The sequence below is a fragment of the Pectinophora gossypiella genome, chromosome 23 (assembly GCF_024362695.1).
Source record: "Pectinophora gossypiella chromosome 23, ilPecGoss1.1, whole genome shotgun sequence".
In the NCBI taxonomy this organism is placed as follows: domain Eukaryota; kingdom Metazoa; phylum Arthropoda; class Insecta; order Lepidoptera; family Gelechiidae; genus Pectinophora; species Pectinophora gossypiella.
In genome coordinates this window covers 3,431,928-3,443,573 of record NC_065426.1, presented here as the reverse complement: position 1 = coordinate 3,443,573, position 11,646 = coordinate 3,431,928, and the positions used below count along the sequence as shown (strand labels likewise).

Genomic DNA, 11,646 nt, shown 5'->3' with positions numbered 1-11,646 from the left:
ACTGGGTGTGTATATACTATACACCTCTGGATACCCCTTCGGGGATATAGATAAGCAAACTAGCAAGGAGATTTTAGATAGTGTATCATGAAAACCGAAAAACTGATGTTATAAATAGATGTAATTTGCTAGAGAGAGATAGAGGTCTATAGTTCAGATAGCAGGGTACTACACTTGGGTGTTATACTTCTGTTGCATAGTATCCAATGTTGTGTCGATCTTTTTCTATGACAATAAACATTTCTTATTTTTATTTTTTATTTTAAAACTATGCCATATCTCACATGGACATCATGGTGGCACAACCAAGGTTGCGTTACCCACACAATGCATACAGTTACCACCTACACCAGACCTTCTATCGCGTGGGTTGTGAGGCGGATTATCAACCCCATCACCTAGACCAGATGAAGTTTCGTTTAAACAACTGCTTACAATTTGTTGGTTGTGCGACCGTTAATACGCCATGGTGTCCTGGTGAGATAGGGTCCATAGTTTTACATGTCCAGGATGATAGTTACCTACATACTGACATAAACTTACGCCTATTTCCCAGGAGACTATGGAATTCTATTTGCTTCGATCCTGACATTCACACACACACACATATACACACACACACATATACACACACACACACACACACATACACACACACACACACACACACACACACACACACACACATTGACATTCATCTCTCGCTTCCTACACATTCGTCAATCGTTTCATACACGCACGCTGGTTCAGAGTAGATCATACTAAACTTTATAGGATGATTATTTAGTTATGGTTTTCTATACTCCCAGTCCATAAGATGTGTAAAGAGTGTCTGAAGGAGGCAAATAAAAATGGATAGGTAATGAATTCACGCAATGCCGACTTTTCGTACGTGAAACCATTTTGGTCCTTCCTCCTCTTTACCTTTATTTAGTCCGAGTTTTTGCGAGGAAATGCTAAGTCAGCTTTCCCTTTGTAAAGTAACTTGTTTTCCACTCCGAAACGTGACTTCAATATAAACACGCTTGTTTGAAGTTCAACGTATTTTGTATTGATCAATCAGTCAGTCAGTGTTGGTTGAAAGGTTTGTAGTATTGATCAACCTGCGACAAGAGGCTTAACCGCAATTCTCATTGAGATTGGACTTTCAAAGGAAATATATTAATGATCTTTATTGAAGTGTCTCTTTGATTATTTAATTAAAACAGCTTGTCATATCGTCGCCTTATAGTGAGAGCCACTCAAACGCATAAAGCGCGCGAATATATATGTTTTCTCCGAAGGGCAAGGCAAAGGGAACTATGCCCATACAGCCATGTCTTATGTATTTTTTTTCTTGATGATGAGCAATGAAATGATGAAAGGTGATGACGATGAATGATGAAACCTAAGCCCCTACCCTCGGAGCAGACTCCTACTCCGAACCCCAAGCGAATTAACACAAAAGAACTTTCGATTTATGAAGCGGCTTGTAAATCGCGGAAATAGCATGAAGCTGATATAGGTACACTTTGTTTATTGAATACTAGCTTTTGCCCGCGACTTCGTCCGCGTGGCGTGTTATAAAAGAGAGATCTTTGTGTGTGTGGAAGTGCATATCAAATTTCATCTAACTTAAGCGATTTAGATTTTTCATACAAAAGGATTTTCACGCTAATTCCCGTTCCCGTGGGAATTCCGGGAACTCCTTTCTTAGTGCATCTCTTTGGTACCTATGCTACGTCCCTTCCAAATTTCAAGTGCCTACGTTTAGCCGTTTAGGCTGTGCGTTGATATGTCAGTCAGTCAGTTTCTCCTTTTATATATTTAGATTCCGATATAATAACACTGTCGCGAATGTTTTCCGACTAACTTAATGCGATGATTAACCACAACACTCTACTTCGTATTGATTATTTAGATTATTCAATGAAGAAAGCAACGGTCTCGTTTCCGTTCCCACCAAAAAGTCCAGGCAGAGACGAATTAATATATTATTATTAATCTACCTAAGAAGATTTAATTTAAATCTCAAAAATGGACACAAAAAATACGTACACCACTATCTGAATGATTTAACTACCTAACTTTATGAATGTTATAAATTATAATAATATTATATTAAAAAAATGCTTCCTAAAAATGCTTCTAAAAATAGTGACGCCCACGGAATGGACAAAATTATATTTCCTTTAAAAGTGTACTTACACCGAAGTCACTTTGTCGACCGTCTGAGTCCATTGGGCTGACGAGAAACAAGAAGTAAACAAAAAATCTGAACAGTGCGAAATCATCTTGCGCAATTATGGTTCCGTACTCTTAAATTAATATTCATTGTTGTACGGTCACGAGCATTAATATGTATACACTTTGGTACCATGTCACATTAACTGTTTTGACAAATTGAATTGTAAGTCTCACTAAATGTCAAATATGTTACGACAGACAAAATATGTGCGACAGAGTCCTAAAGTGGGTACATTATATTGCTCACGACTGTACCTACATAAAAGTACATACAAGTTTAGAACCCTGTCGCATTAACATATTTTTACATTTAGTGAATGCTATGGTTGAAGCATTTTTTCTTCTTTTACTGTACACTCGTAACTATCAATTATAATTTAATACGTAACTTTTCTACAGGTTTTCTTGAAGAAATTTGATTTAGAAATAAGGTACAAATAGGTTAATAATTAGCTATATTTGTCAAATTACCTATAAGTACCTGGTATTACAAGCTCAATTATACACACACGAAATGTAACATAGCTTACTAGTTTATTTAAACCGTTTGTGTGAGTTACACTTTGGTTTTATGTGAATTTATTCTTTTTGTGTTTGTTGTGAATGTTCTATGGAGCATAAGGAATATGCTCCCCGGTTAATTGAGGGAAGACCTGTTCCCGGTAGTGGGACGTATACGATAGAAAATTCCACCTGATATCAACTCAGAATCATCCCTCAAAGTTTTCGTTACGCTGTCACTATGAATATCGTCAGTATTTACGACATGTCCGGGAAGATAAACAACTGAACGCGGTTTTTTTGCTCTTAGTCCAAAGTATAAGGAAAAAATAACAATAATTTATTTCAGACTTTAATGCTATTCTTTACTTAATTCTAAAAAAAATCGGGAATTTCTTGCTGTTATCATAAAAAATAAGACATTTTAGTCTACTGAACCCTAAGAGTCTAGCGACCTTCATTCCACTAAGCTAAACGCCTGACGGTTTAAATATAGCAGTCGTTATGGTGATGTGTGGGGCGTTCCGTTGCTACTAACTTTTTGTTCTGTCACTTCTTGCAGGATAGTTCTTTTTGCAACGAATTTACGAGAAAAACTATCTTACGGATTGAATTTTCATCATATAATATTTATAAAATATCTAGTTAGTGAGTACTCTTTTGGTAGATGACTGATCGTTAAATGAAATTATTTCAATATAATTGGACGTGCCATGTTTGGGTTTAAAAACACACTACCAGAGGAGAGCCCTTCCCATTGATCAGGATTATAGTTACCGTTTTCTATGACAAATTCACGTAAAATTACTTTTTTGTAAGGTGAGGCGTCAAGCCAGATCGGATTATTGTCAAAAAAAATACTATTTGTAATAATTAGTTGCTGTATCCTTACAAAATACAGCATCGCACTTGTATCTTAGAAGGGGTATTCAGGGGCGTAGGTGTGTACCTACGCCCCTAGTGGGTGTCCACTTCACGCCTTTTATTTTCTCCTTTTTACAAAAAAATCAAATGCATCATTTTACTCCGATCCGAATAATCATAGACATTTTTTTTTCGGTTTTCCCCGAAGGGTAAGGCAAAGGGAACTATGCCCATACAGCCATGTCTTACGTATTTTTTTTCTTGATGATTAATGAAATGATGAAAGGTGATGATGGTGAAACTTAAGACTCCTACTCCGAACCCCAAACGAAATAACTCAAAAGTCCGCATAAACTTTCGAGTTATGAAGCGGCTTCTTGGCACGAAGCGAAAATAGGCAGATACACTTTGTTTATTGAATACTCCGATATAATAACACTCGCGAATGTCTTCCGACTAACTTAATGCGATCATTAATCACAAAACACCACTTCGTATTAATTATTTAGACTATTCAATGAAGAAAGCAACTGTCCCGTTCCCGTTTCCCGCCAAAAAAACATAATCATACACAACTCTTTTTAAAGTCATACCATAAACGACCAAATCCCCATCTATTATCCTTTCATAGTATTCTCTTACTTTCTTATCACGTTCTGTTCTGCTCACTTCTGAAACCACGTGAAATCACTACGCTAGTTTCCAACTAGTCAAATCAGTTACTTTTTACTAAACGTCAAAACACGAAAGGACTACGGAAATCGTATGAAAAAGCACAATGTGACGTCATAGAAAAACGTGATAAAATGTCGGGCTTATTTTGACGTTTTTCTTAATTAAAGTTCATAAAATATAAGTAAAATAGAAAAAATAAAATATTTTTGGTACTTCAAGATCTGTCTTTATTTAGTAATTAGAATTACATAATTTATCTTGAACCTAGTACACTACCCAATTATCTATGATGTAAACACGAATTCAAACTCACAAATTCGAATTCAGTGGTTTGGAGTGCGAGCCGGAATTCGAACCCTTCGTTATGGGCTATCACGGATTTGAAACCTCTCTGGCCTCTGTGGTCCAGTGGTTGAGCGTTGGACTCATGATCCGGAGGCCCCGGGTTCGAATCCCGGTGGGGACATATCACAAAAATCACTTTGCGAACACTAGTTTGGTTAGGACATTACAGGCTGATCACCTGATTGTCCGAAAGAAAGATGATTTGTGCTTCGGAAGGCACGTTAAGCCGTTGGTCCCGGTTACTACTTACTGATGTAACTAAGTAGCCATGTCAGGGGCCTTTGGCGGCTCAATAGTAACCTTGACACCAGGGGTTGGTTTTCCACCACACAACCCACACGATAAGACGAGAAGATGGATATGTTGTTGTAATAGCGGAATAATACATCATTCTATAATTAGTTGTATAATCTTCCAAACGACTACTGTTAACGGACAAAAATTTATGAGGCAAGATAAAACTGGGACGTCCCGTCAGGAGAGATTAATTTCTTCAAAGCCTTAAAGCTGCGATGAACACGAATTATGTCGTAAGCTGAAAAAGTATATCGCCACTGGAAAGGCAAAATTACGTATTTAAGTGTCTTAATATCCTAAAATAGCAGTGCATGTTATAACATATTGCTAGACACAGAAATCTAACAAAACTGTAATCTTAAGTTGACGTTTCATTAGATGAATGGGTAAAAAGTGATGCCAAAAAAGGACGAAATATAAAATAAACATAATAATCATATAATGAAAATAATTAGGTAATGTAAATATTTATTAAAATATAAAAAGCTTTTTGGCGCGTCATTTTGCTTTTCTATTGATGATAATAATGCTGTCTTCGGAAAATAAAAGTTAATAATTTTAACAGATGTAATGTAACATTATTTACATAACACGATGATTCAGATATGCATTGAGTGAAAACAAATAAATTGTAGCTTTTGTTTTTTAATTATTTATAATATGTATAAACATCTAGATAGAAGTATAATTATCCTAATTATAAAGATGTGTAAACTGTATAATGACAACGAAGTAGCTGATACATAAGTTTATTAGCGACAACACTAACCGCACGTCTGTTGGAATAAACCGCCATATTGGATTCTGTAGCTTCCTCACTTTTAAATAACGAAGCAATCTTAATACATCCGCTGATTGTCTTTCATCTGAAATTTAAAAAAGTTATAATTAGTTATAAAGTTTTAAGTTACTGGCAATAAATTTATTTTATTCTTATTCTTAAATAAAATTTAGTCTCTATCGTAACACTTAAACCTACACTAACTCACACACACATACACACTGACCCCTCACAAGACATTCTTTCATTTTCTATTATGTTCTATTAATCAACTTTTTAAATTTTCAGTTCTTTATTTATTACATAATTTATATTCTTTTTTTCGCCAATTGTGTCATAATAAAATGTTTTATTGTTTTCCATTACTTTTGTTATTCTAAATTGTACGATAATATGATATAATTCTACTTCTATGAAAGGGTAGCTTGCTGATGTATTTAAAAGTATTTGCTAATAACAAATATTCAGGACCTCCGCGATACAGGGTTTCCCTAGTGCGGGGTCCGCCTGTAATGTGTACATGTTTAAGTATTTTTGTTGACGTGACTTGTCGCAGATGGCATTAACTACTTGGCCGGACAATATATGGGGAGCGCTGAAGGCTTTCACTCGGTACAACGTTTAAGACAACAGGCCAGAGGGCTACGAATAAATATTACCCACCAAAAAAAAAAATACCCTGAGGGTGCCCAGTTGGGCGCGAACCTCGGCTCAGGGCATCGTCTGAGAGGAAAAATATTTGAAAGAATTAATCGACTCTAGTGGGTCGATAGCGATAAGCGCTGAATGAGGGAAATCGTCGACCACGCCGGCGGGGTCGGTATCGGGGCCCTGTATTACACCACCGGGTCCTCCTCCTGTCCATGCAAATTCTTGCGATCTAACAATCAATAATTCTTTATTGCACAAAAACATAAACACAGGACATGTACAGATGAATAAAAATAAGCACAATAGGCGTTATTGCTAAACAGCAATCTATCTATGATCTATGTTTCGTCAAGCTTGCCCCGGCTTAACAAAAGCTGCGGTTCAAATCCCGTCCGAGTCAGAAATTATTTCGATTTAAATTCTCTCTTTGTGAGTTTCCCTAAGCACTTGTAATCGCTACAAAAACGAAAATCAAAAAAGTCACGTTAAAGAACCTCCCTCACGATTTTACACTTAAATTCTACACGGAAGCAACAAAAAATGCATGCACATGTAAATTCAGAGCATCAGCTGCGAAACAACCCTATAATAGAAATAAAGGGCCATTCCGAGCCCGATATAAGCCAGAGGGGTTTAAGCCGTAAGCCATAACATAATGGCTTAATTTGCTAATAGCCATAATACTTGCCTAAGTCAGTCATAAGTCGTTCGTGCAACAGCAGTTTGACGTCATCCACTTGCGCTTGAACCATTTCGGCGAAAATAGCAGGAATCAGCATCTGTACAGCGCTATGGGAGCTGAACAGCACTTCAGCTATGTAGAAGAACCAGGGTGACTGGAATGAATCACATAATACAAGCTCACGGCTAGGGTAGTCAGATGTTTTTATTAATATTGATGCAAGTCCGGTAGTTCGATTATCACGTGCTCAGCGGTGAAAGAAAACGTCGTGAAGAAACCCACATTCCCAAGAAATGCATTTTCGGATGTATGTGACCTTAGCGGTGAAGGAAAACATCGTGAGGAAACCCACATTCCCAAGAAATGCATTTTTAGAGTAGCCTCACCTGTATTGTAAAAAACCGGACCTGACAAATCTTCAGGTCAGGTAAGCGGACAATGTGAAAAACGGGATAATGCTAGGCTGATGATGACTTTTTCTTTATTCAAATGTGAAAAGCAGTAAAAGAAAAACAAAAGATGTGAAATAATTTCCAACGTACAAACACCTACTTACACTGACTTTGATGTAATTCAGCAATTGCCATATTGTTGCCATCATCTTTGGTATCCCAACAGTGAGTTCTACAAGCACCTTTAACAGGAAAAAATCACTTTATATTCATTATATCTATTTTTAAGGCTTGTTTTAGAAACACGGCGTATTGCGCGAGGCGTTGAGCGGCGCGCGATTATTTCAAACATATGGCAATGTATAGGAGCGTTCACGCGGAACCATTATCACGCGCGTTTTTTTTTTATATAAAAGTGAAAGAACTAAGGAATTAAACTTACCAAATTGTCCGATAGAGGCCGCACCTTCTCATACAAGTCAGCTATCCTCATATATCTCTTAGTAACCAAATCTATACTCATATCAGCTTTTATAGATTTCTTCAATTTCCTGACACTACACGATATATAGTACAATATAGTAGCCTGCCCAACTGTGATAACATCTACTCCCAAAACTGGTATACAATAAAATACATAAAACAGTGGACCAATGTACCTTTCGCAAAGTCTCTTTTCGAATAAACAGTTCATTGTCAATAAAGTTATTTTCACTGTCAGTACTATTATAAATTGCACGTTCGAAACTGCAGTACAAATCTTATGTCGCGAATTGACATCTATTATCGGTAGAGCATCGTAAATTAAGTTGTATAAGTTATATTTAGTTTTATTCAAAATTATAAAATATGATGCGTATTCAATAATATTCATCCAATACCAGAAATCTTTATATACGTATGGTATGTTTAGAAGTACTATGTACACAAAAGAAAGCGTCAAAGTGGAGTATTTTACTAAAACACGGTATTTTCTTTTAAACGCCATTGTGAAACCAAAGTCCATGCCGAATGACAACTGTGACATTATGAAGAAATAAGAAATGAAAAGTGGAATTTTTCTCTTTTTATTTTCGCAAGATACGCCCGACACTCGTGTTAACCTCATATTTAGATATTTTTACCGACTTATTTGAGAGAGTAAAAGCGACTGAACATTTTGTTGTAATTTGATTGTTCATTTAGTTAATGGTATTACTTATAGTATTACTTATAGTGCGACTTGAAACATAAACACATAGATAGTGAATGAAATTTCATAAAGTTGTCAGTAAAGTTACGTGAAACGGAATTTCTTTCATTACTTTATTTTATCAAGTTCATAATGAAATTAAGCCTTATGTTTACATTTAGCATTTTAAAGTACTAAGGTAAGTATGTGTTTTTACGAGTGACTTTTTACTATTTGTAAATTACATAACATTTTTACCCCACTGCGGTGAAGCAAAAAGGAGGGTTATGTGTTTGACCACTATGTACATGTATCGTGTGTATGGACGTCTGTTTGAACCTAACTTCTAAACCACCTGACGGAATTTAACAAATGAGGTGTCACTAGAAGCGTTTTGTAAGTCAGGTGGTTATAAGCTATGTAACGTTACACTAAATTTAAAGTGGCGCCTTCTAGAGGACATAAAGAGAGTACAATTTTTTTAATGGTAGCGTGTTGGTTATCAAATGAAAGGGCTTAATTTGCACATTTCAAATATGTGCATATTATTAGCTTTTACTTGCGGGTTTTCCTTTATTCGGCCACAACGTTATTATTTGGAAGAATTAGACAATATCCTGAAATATTACTTATTAGAGTTTTTATACTTATATTTTTTTATATGTTTACCGTGTATGAACCATATATGAGGCAAGAAATTTGAAAGTCATATTATGTGCATGTCCCATATGTGCGGTAAATTTTTTCTTGCCATAGTGTGTCTATAAACATAAACCAATGTGTTTATCTGGGTTGTTCTTCTTTTTTATCGACAATGATCTGTCCTTCGTTCTGCTTCTGATAAGTTATGTTTTAGAATTTTATTTCATGTTTTGATTGTCCAAAAATATAGTTATCTTATTATACTCAAAATACAAGCAAAATACTAATCGGTTCCTCAATTAGTTATTAACGTAGCTTGATCGTTTTTCACAAAATTATGTGACAGAGTGGTAAATTGAAATGCTGTCTCCGGTGAAAAGGGCCACTCTGTCACAATATTTTTTGGAATGCGCCTGCAAAGAAAAGTATGTTACCAAGATAAAGAGAACCACTAAATAGTCCTCTACAGACACATCTTTATAATATATGATGTTTTAAAATATTTATTGCCGTTATAATTTTAAAGATGTTAAATCCGATAAATCGAGAAAGTGTCTTTTTATTGTCGATAAAAAAGAAGAACGACCCATCTAAAAATAACTTTACACGTGAGGGGTTGATAAATTTTCAGTTACACAGTGAACGTGTTAATTATAAAGATGCGTAAACTGTATAATAACGATAAAATAACTAATACATAAGTTAAATAGCGTCAGAACAAGCCGAACGTCGGTTGGAATAAACCGCCATATTCGGTGCTGTAGCTTCCTCGCTTCTAAATAACGAAGTATTTTTACGACTTCTGACGATTGCCTTCCATCTGAAATATAATAATAGCTACTGCTTATAATCTTATAATCTAATAGCAAAAAGATCCGTGCTTCGGAAGGCACGTTAAGTACGTAGTCGTTACATGAGTCATGTCAGGGGCCTATGGCGGCTCAATAATAACCCTGACACCAGGGTTGATGGGGTTGGTAATTCACCTCACAACCCACACGATAGAAGAAGAAGAAGTTAGTCATTTTATGGGTTATTATAGCTGCATCTTCATCTACTTCTATTCATGACATAACATAACATAACATAACATAACAAATACTTTATTGCACAAACAGGAAAAAACAAAATACAAAACAAAAGAGAAATAGAATTAGTACAATAGGCGGCCTTATTGCTAAGTAATGGAGACATAACTAATGGAGAGGTACACCTCTCTCCATCTCTCCATCCTTGTCTAATAAAGGCCAATTCTTTCACTTCCGTATAAGACACGACGTTCACCTTATCTTTAATCTGTTCCATATAAGCTCTTCTTAACGAATTATTATTGAGCAGCCATAAGCCCTGACATTGTTCATATAACGACTAAGTACTTGTATCAGTGAGTAGTAAAGATAAAGATAACTGGGAACCAACGGCTTAACGTGCCTGACGAAACAAGGAATACCTTTAGCTTTAGAAGGTACATACCCAAATTAGTCATAAGTCGCTCGTGCAACAAAAATTTGACGTCATCAACCTGCGCTTGGACCATTTCGGCAAAAATAGCAGGAATTAGCATCTGTACTGCGTTATGTGATCCAAATATCACCTGAGTTATGTAAGTTAACCAGTGTGACTGTAAGGTATAGTAAAGAATTGTTATTGATTGATAGAACAACAAAATCCTTTTAAGTGACAATACAGTTATCCATCATCATTCTCACCAATCATCAATAACTTTATTGCAATTCCACAATGGGAATGAAATCATTCCGTTTTTTCTTATTGTTATTAAAAATAATTTGTGTTTGTGTGTGTTGATGGACTAATGTTATTGGCGATAGGCTGATCCCTTATCACCATAAGGTTTATTATATCCAGCTTACGACAAAAATAAAATAAAATAACTGAATGTGAAATACATTGATACCACTATACTATTCCTCGGAAGATGTCGCTGTTTTTAATTATTACAAATTTGAAAACTGTTTTTAACTTATGAACTATGTATTCTTTAAATATACTGATATACTATCATTAGTGTTTTATAAAGTGGTTATTATTAATTCATAAGTGAAATAGGTACTTTATTTGCGCTGGAATTTCATCTACTTCATAATGTCAAAGTTAAACTGTTGGGCTTGTGGTGAATACACATCAGTAATGCAAAGAATACAATGTATTAAATGTAAAAAATGGTACCATTATTCTTGTATCAGCATGACCAAAGAATACTTTAACAGTGAGAGACATAACTTAGAGCGAGTGTGGAAATGTCCGGAATGTATTGTTACTGTGAGAAAGATACGCAAAGATGATACTCCAGTTCGCCAACAACATTCGGAGTCATTTATAGAGAATGAGATACCTGTTTCAGAGAGTCAAATCTACCTAAGTGACACGGACAGCTCTAAGAATGTGACGCTCCGAAACA

At 35.6% G+C, this 11,646-nt stretch overlaps 1 non-coding gene across 1 annotated transcript; it reads left to right on the top strand.

Annotated features, from left to right (window-relative positions):
* Positions 1–4,660: 4,660 nt before the first annotated feature.
* On the top strand, positions 4,661–4,732 carry Trnam-cau (transfer RNA methionine (anticodon CAU)). The gene has a single exon. It is a non-coding gene; the product is annotated as a tRNA-Met (tRNA).
* Positions 4,733–11,646: the final 6,914 nt, after the last annotated feature.